Source organism: Dama dama, chromosome 24 (assembly GCF_033118175.1).
Source record: "Dama dama isolate Ldn47 chromosome 24, ASM3311817v1, whole genome shotgun sequence".
Classification (NCBI taxonomy): domain Eukaryota; kingdom Metazoa; phylum Chordata; class Mammalia; order Artiodactyla; family Cervidae; genus Dama; species Dama dama.
The window spans coordinates 22540325-22549077 of NC_083704.1; the positions used below are offsets into that span (position 1 = coordinate 22540325).

Below are 8753 nucleotides of genomic sequence, written 5' to 3' on the forward strand. Positions count from 1 at the left end.
CATTTTCATTCTCCTCTTCCTCCCTCATCTAGAGACTCTTTAGTTCTTCTTTGCTTTCTGCCATTAGAGTGGTATCATCTGCATATCTGAGGTTGTTGGTATTTCTCCCAGCAATCTTGATTCCAGCTAGTGACTCATCCAACCCAGCATTTCACATATTGTACTCTCCATATAAGTTAAATAAGCAGGGTGACAATATACAGCCTTGATGTATTCCTTTCCCAATTTGAACCAGTCCATTGTTGTATGTCTGGTTCTAACTGTTACTTCTTGACCTGCATATAGGTTTCTCAGGAGACAGATAAGGTGATCTGGTATTCCCATCTGTTTAAGAATTTTCCACAGTTTGTTGTGATCCACCCAGTCAAAGACTTTTGTGTACTCAATGAAGCAGAAGTAGATATTCTTCCGGAATTCCCTTGCCTTCTCTCTTATGCAATGAATGTTGGCAACTTGATATCTGGTTCCTCTGCCTTTTCTAAATCCAGTTTGAACATCTGAAAGTTCTTGGTTCATGTACTGCTGAAGCCTGGCTTGAAGGATTTTGAATATGACCTTGCTAGCATGTAAAATGAGTGCAATTGTATGGGAGTTTGAACATTATTTGTATTGCCCTTCTTTGGGCTTGGAATGAAAACTGACATTTTCCAGTCCTGTGGTGGCCACTACTGAGTTTTCCATATCTGCTGGCATATTGAGTGCAGCACTTATGCATTCTCACTTCTAGGTATTTACATTAGAAAGTGAGAACTTAAAAAAAAAAAAGAAAGTGAGAACTTATATTCTTATAAAAGCCTATATATGAATGTTTAGAGTAGCCTTATTTACAATTATCAACGTGGAAACAATCCAAGTAGCCCTCAATTGGTGAACAGATAAACTATGGTTCATCTATACAATGGATCCCTGCTCAGTAACTAAAAGAAACAAACTACTGATACATCCAACAACACAGCTGAATTGCAAATGCATTATGTCAACTTAAAGAATTAAGATTGAAAAGGGTACATACTGCATAATTCCATTTATGTGACATTGTTAAAAAAGCAAAACCCACAGTGAACGAAAACAAACAATGGTGGGAGTTTGGGATTGCAATACGCACACTGTTTTATTTAAAATAGATACCAACAAGGACCCATTGTAAAGCACAGGGAACTCTTTTCAATATTCTATAATAATTTAAATGGGAAAATAATTTTAAAAAGAATAGATATATGTACATGTAAAGCTGAATTACTTTGTTGTACTCCTGAAACTAACACAACATTGTAAATCAACTATAACCCAATATAAAATTAAAAAAAAAAAAACACAAGAAAAAAAAGAAAAAAAGTCGTTCAAGGTATGGTGAGGAGCCAACATCAGAGGAAATTTTGGGGAGTGGTTAAACTGTGGTTATACAACTTTATGTGTCTGTCATTACTGAAATGGGTGAATTTTATCATCTCTGAATATACCTCTGAGACTTCCCTATTGGTCCAAAGATTAAGACTCCACCCTTCCGCTGCAGAGGGTATGGATTCTGTTCTTGATCCTGGAACTAAGATCCCACATACTGCATGGCAAGGCTAATAATAATAAAATAAATAAAAATTTAAAAAATTTATCAATAAAACTGACTTTTAAAAATTACACTTAGGGGATCTTTAACCTCTTGAGAAACCTGTATGTAGGTCAGGAAGCAACAGTTAGAACTGGACATGGAACAAAAGACTGGTTCCAAATAGGAAAAGGAGTACATCAAGGCTGTTATGTTGTCACCCTGCTTATTTAACTTATATGCAGAGTACATCATGAGAAACGCTGGGCTGGAGGAAGCACAAGCTGGAATCAAGATTGCCAGGAGAAATATCAATAATCTCAGATATGCAGATGAAACCACCATTATGACAGAAAGTGAAGAAGAACTAAAGAGCCTCTTGATGAAGGTGAAAGAGGAGAGTGAAAAAGTTGGCTTAAAGCTCAACATTCAGAAAACTAAGATCATGGCATCTGGTCCCATCACTTCATGGCAAATAGATGGGGGAAACAATGGAAACAGTGGCTGACTTTATTTTTCTAGGCTCCAAAATCACTGCAAATGGTGACTGCAGCCATAAAATTAAAAGACACTTACTCCTTGGAAGGAAAATCATGACCAACCTAGACAGCATATTAAAAAGCAGAGACATTAGTTTGCCAACAAACGTCTGTCTAGTCAAGGCTATGGTTTTTCCAATAGTCATGTATGAATGTGACGGCTGGACTATAAAGAAGGCTGAGCACCAAAGAACTGAATGCTTTTGAACTGTGGTGTTGGAGAAGACTCTTGAGAGTCCCTTGAACTGCAACCAGTCCATCCTAAAGGAGATCAGTCCTGGGTGTTCGTTGGAAGGACTGATGTTGAAGCTGAAACTCCAAAACTTTGGCCACCTGATGCGAAGAGCTGACTCATTTGAAAAGACCCTGACGCTGGGAAAGGTTGAAGGTGGGAGGAGAAGGGGACAACAGAGGATGAGATGGTTGGATGGTATCACTGACTCAACGCACATGGGTTTGCGTAAACTCCGGGAATTGGTGATGGACATGGAGGCCTGGTGTGCTGCAGTCCATGGGGTCGCAAAGAGTCAGACACAACTGAGCGACTGAGTTGAACTGAACTGAACTAGAAGATGGGACTAAAAATATATAGGCAACAACAACAAAGATGGAAGAACATGATTCTAAGCTAAAATATTCTAATATCCATTTTGGCATAGAAGGAGTATAAAAATCTTAATTTACCTTAGATATCATGTTAAGTATTTCTGTTTATAAATGTGGGGTAACCAATAAAGGACAGAAATAAAATACAAGAATCTCTTGCTTAACATTAGTAATCTGTGTCAGAAATCAGATGTTCCTTGTGAAAGCACAGAGCAGAAGGAAGTGTGGTTCCCTTTATTTTAAATGGGAAAAATTATAATGCATGATGTGTCAACACCAAACCCAAACAATTTCCTAAAACATAAATAAAATACAGTGCAACACCTGCACATAAGCAAGTGTATTGTATTAAGATTTTATATGATTAAAACCACTATTTCCTTCAAACAGCATAGCACTACCGTACAGATAGACATACAGACAAATAGAATTGACTATAGACTAGAAAGTCTAGAATTAAAACCTCACATACAGGTTAACTGATTTTCAACAAGGGTGCCAAAACCACTCAATGGGGGAAAGGACAGTCTTTTCAATAAATGATGCTGGGACAACTGAATAGTTACATGCAAAACAAGGAAGTTTGACCCTCACCTTACACCATATACAAAAACTAATTCAAATAGATCAAAGACCTAAGCATATGAGCTAAAACTATACAACTGTTAGAAAAAACACAGTGAAAAAGCTTCACATCATTGTATTTGTTAATAATTTCTTGGACACAACACAAAAACACAGGCAATAAAAGAAGAAAAATGATAAATTAGACTTCATCGAAATTTAAAACATCTGTGTATCAAAGGATACTATCCAGAGAGTGCAAAGACAAACCACTGAATGGGAGAAAATATTTACAAATCATATATCTGATAAGAGATTCATATTCTGAGAATATAAAGAACTCCTACAACTCAACAACAAACAATCATCCCAATCCAAAAATGAGAAAAGAATGTGAATAGATATTTCTCCAGAGAAGATGTATGAACCATCAATAAGCACATGAAAAGATGTTTAACATCTCTAGTCATTAGGGAAATGCAAATTAAAACCACAATGAGATATCGCTTCATACCAAGTAGGATGACAATTATAATAAAACAAAACAAAACAAAACAGAAAATAACAAGTGTTGGCAAGGATGTGGAGAAATCAGAACGCTTGGCATTGCTGGTTGGAATGTAAAATGGTGCAGCTGCTGTGCAAACAGTTTGGTGGTTTCTCAAGAAGATAAACATAGGCTTGCCATATGATCTAGCAATTTCACTAATAGGTATACAGCCAAAAGAATTGAAAGCAGAGACTCAAATGGATATTTAAACACCAATGTTCACAGCAGCATTATTCCCAATAGTCCAAAGGTGGAAACAATACACATGTCCGTCAACTGATAAATGGATAAAATAGTAACCTTGGAAATAGAATACAATGAAACAGTAACCTTAGAAAGGAATACAACATTGACACATGCTTCAACATGGATGAACCTTGGAAACATCATGCTAAGAGAAATAAGTCAGATACAAAAGGACAAATATTGTATGATTCCACTTAGATAAGATACTTAGAAGAGGCCAATTAATAGACAGAAAGTAGAACAGAGGATACCAGGGGCTGGGGGACACAGGAAATAGGGAGTTATTGTTTAATAGGTACAGAGTTTGAGATGAGTAAAAAGTTCTGGAAATGGAAGCATTGACGGCTGCACATTGTGATGTACTTGATGCCACTGAATGAACATTTAAAAATCATTAAAAGAATAAGCTTTGTTATGTATATTTCACTACACACAAAAAGCAAAATCAAAAACTCTGCTTCCGAACCACCAAACAAATGCTACTGCTGTTAGCAAACAGCTTCAACGACTTCGTGTGCAATAACCTGATACACTGATTTCTCTCTCCGCACCAAAGACATCTGAGATACACATTCTTTCTGTGGATGTGGAGGCACAATTTACAAAGAACACTTATTTCTGATATTGTATCAATAGTGGTTTTAATATAGCTTAAGCTATTTCCGACACTGAGTTTTGTTTAGAACAGTGTGCTGAATTTTAGGGATGTAAACTTAAAATTTTCTTATGTAAATATTGGCCAGAAAATATTGTGTTGAGAGATAAGAAATCTCTATGATGTTCTGGTATTGAAAACCAAGAGGATTCTCTTGAGAAACATCTCACAAAAGTATGAATTACAGATCTTCCAAACCAGGAGAAGCAAAACCAAGAAAAAAGAAAATGAAACCATTAAAATAGAAGGCTTGAAAAAAAAAAAAAATAGAAGGCTTGTAAGGAGAAAAAAAAATACATAGAAAAAGCACAGTAAAGGTAAAACATAAAATTAGATGGTAGAAATAAGTTCAAATTGATCAACAATCATGATAAATGTAAACAGATCAATGTTTACCTATTATGAGACAGGCTTTCATATTAGATTTTTTTATGAAGCTTTTTGATTTTTACAAAAGACACTCCAAAAACATGATGACAGAAAGACTAAAGATAAAAGAATATACAGAAGGAAAATACTGGTCAAAAGAAAGCTATTATACATCTAATAACTTAGTCTCAATACATATAGCAAAAAATCAGTAGACTCACAAAGAGAAATTGGCAAATCAATCATAATGGCAGATTTTCCTCCCCAATATTTTTTAATTAAAAATTTCAAATGTACCACAAGCTGGAAGAATCTTAGAGCATACACCCAAATACTTACTGTCTAGTTCTATCAATAACACTTTTACTCTGCTTTTGCTTTTTCACATATCTATCAATCTCTGCATCTTTCTATCCACTTATTACACCATCTTATTTTGTATGCATTTCAAAGTAAATTCTGTTACTTTTCCCTTAAAGACTTCATTAAGTAAGGTTGATTATCTGGTTGCAATTTTTTCTTTTGAAATGAATTTTATATACAATGAAATGCACAAATCTTAAGCGCATGTTTGCTGAATTTTGACAAATGTATATATCTGTGTAACCTAAACTCCAGGTAAGATACAGAACATTACCATCAATCCATAAAATTTTCTCATCTCCCTTCATAGTCAATCATAATGGGAGATTTTAACATATTTTTCTAGAAATGGATGGATCAAGCAGATAGAAAAAAAAAAAAAGAGTAATGATCTAGAAAATGTGAAGAATGCAATTAATAGGCTTGAGCTAATAGACATAGAAAGAACTTCCTTCCATTAACAAGGAAATCACATTCTTTGAAAGGACATTTATGAAAATGAACCATGTACTAGGCCTAAAATGGATCTTCCACAAATTCTAAAGTCTGAGTTTCACAGAGACCATATTCTCTAACCACAAAGACAGCAGACATATCTTGCCATGGCTTAGGAATATCTTGCCTGAGCATGGACCTAACCACAGAAGGGAAAGCAGGGTTCATAGGAAGATATGACTCCCATCACATGAATGGCTGGATCATGCTGGAACCTATTCCAGCTTATGCCAGTTTTTACTGGGTCTCTGTCATTTGGAACCCAAGAGTCCTGAAAAAAAACACATACTTCTCAGGAGAGACACAGTACAGCTACCAAAGCATTTTATTATTGAATGAACAATTCTTTACACTTCTAGCTTGCTTCAAGTATAAAGCATGTTATTTAATCATTCATGAAAGAGTATTTTTTTAATGATGGTCTTTTAATAGATGAAACCACTGAGATTCCAAAAGTCCAAGTGACTCATTCAAGACTCCAGCTCCAGTGAGCCCCTGCACGTGGCTCTGAAAATCTCTGAGTGAACTTCTGTCATGCTTATTCTACTCCATCTGTTTCCTAGGAGAGACTAGACAGCGAGTTCTTTCAGGGCAGGGACTGGGTCTTCCTCATCTTTGTGTCCCCATTGCCTAGCAAAGGTCCTGTTAAATAAAAGGTGCCATTGATACCATTGATACCTAGTGGTTGAAGTAATAAATGATTTTGTTAGTCAAAGAGCAAGATTTAATGTGAGAGTTTGAGGGAGGAAAGAGAAAGAAAGGGCCTTTGCTTCGACTCTTTCAGAGATATTAGACATTCTAGCTCCCCTAATCATTGCTTTAAATGTGTTGCCTCATTTAATTTTCACAATAACCCTATGAGATTGTGTTATCGGCTGAACTGTATCCCTCCTCCCTGCCTCCAAATTCAGACTATCGTAAAGCAAAGAGTGGGATCCAAGAAAACCATGGAAAGACAGGTATAACTTTTGTCATAGGCTCTTAAAAGTATTGGGGCTTCCTTTGTGGCTCAACTGGTAAAGAATTAGTCTGTGATGTGGGAGACCTGGGCTCCATCCCTAGGTTGGGAAGATCCCCTAGAGAAGGGAAAGGCTACCCACTCCAGTATTCTGGTCTAGAGAATTCTAGGGACTGTATAGTCCATGGGGTCACAAAGAGCTGGACATGACTGAGTGACTTTCACTCACTTCACTTAAAAGTATTAAGAATCTCTTCATCTCTCTGAGGACACATTGGCTTATCTTCTTGGGCTTTGCCATGGAACCATGAACATGACCATATATAGCCTAAAGGTTGCATCCTTACAGCGTATGATCCAAGGGATGAAAAACTGAGACTTGAACCCAGATGGTCTAATGTCAGTAACCAAACAATATGGAAATAAAAAGGAAACCCGGGTGGTTGAGAAGAATTGAACCCACTCTACAGAATTATCTATAGGGCACAGTAATTAAGAATGTGGGCGTGACATAAATCCCAGCTGTTTCACTTGCTAGAGGTGTGACTTTGGGGAAGTAATTTAACTTCTCTGCCCTCATCTGTAATACAGGCATACCTCACTGTCCTCATCTGTAAGATAGTACCTATTTGTATGAGTTTGCTAGGGCTGCCATTATAAAATACTACAAGCTGGGTGGCTTAAACAACAGAAATGTATCTTCTCACAGTTCTGGAGGCTAGAAGTCCATGATCAAGGTGTCAGCAAGTTTGGTTTCTTCTGAAGCCCCTCAGAAGATGGCTGCTTTCTTTCTGTTTTCCCAGGGTCATCATCTAGTCTCTGTCTTCAACTCCTCTTTTTATAAGGACACTTGTGATACTGGATTACAGCCCACTCATATCATCTCACTTTACCTTAACCACCTCTTTAAAGGCCCTACTTCCAAATAGCCACCTTCTGAGATACTGGAAGTTAGGACTTGAACATATGAATTTGGGGGCAGGAAGGAGGGATACAATTTAGCTGATAACATGATCTCATAGGGTTATTGTGAAGATTAAATGAGGCAATATATTTAAAGCAAAAATCAGGAGAGCTAGAATGTTGTAAGTGCTTAATAACTGTTCATTGTAACTGAATACTTACTTTAGGCATAAGGGTATCTAGCAAGTCACAGATTTTCCTCTGCTAGGATATTGGCTGGAAATGTTCTGGGGGCTTTTCTCCAGGTGGAAATGTCCAGGTGCTCAGGCCAGGTTCATCTTTTCCTTATGGTCTATAGTTCCCAACTTCAGTCCACAACTGTTCTGTTCTGTCAAGGATAACCCACTCTTTGGTTGAAGCTGAAGTTCCAGCTCAACAAACTCAGTTGGAGGATAAAAACCTTTCTTATAAGCTGCAACAAATGACCTAGATATCATTCTCAACTACTTGGGTTGGTTTATGGGCCCACCCTTGAGCCAATCATTGTATCCTGAACAATGGAATATTCTCATTATCCAGGTCTGATCATTTGCCTGGCTCTAGAGAGGAGTGTGGGCATCCCCGGTGGCTCAGATGGTAAAGCGCCTGCCTGCAATGCGGGAGACCCAGGTTCGATCCCTGGGTCGGGAAGATCCCCTGGAGAAGGAAATGGCAACCTACTCCAGTACTCTTGCCTGGAAAATTTCATGGACAGAGGAGCCTGGTAGGTTACAGTCCATAGGGTCGCAAAGAGTCGTACACGACTGAGCGACTTCACTTTCACTTCACTTAAGAGAGGAGTGTGGTGGTGATGGAGGGTGAGTCTCACCAAATCCAGAAACTGAGTGAGGGGAAAGGAGTTTCTTTAAAGACAAAGGCAGTATGGGTGGCAGGCAGCTCTTTCCAGGGTGGGGTCAGTGTTC

The 8753-nt window shown here is 37.6% G+C and overlaps 1 non-coding gene across 1 annotated transcript; it reads left to right on the top strand.

Annotated features, from left to right (window-relative positions):
* The first annotated feature begins 8409 nt into the window (after positions 1-8409).
* TRNAC-GCA (transfer RNA cysteine (anticodon GCA)) lies at positions 8410-8482 on the top strand. Its single transcript has one exon. It is a non-coding gene; the product is annotated as a tRNA-Cys (tRNA).
* Positions 8483-8753: the final 271 nt, after the last annotated feature.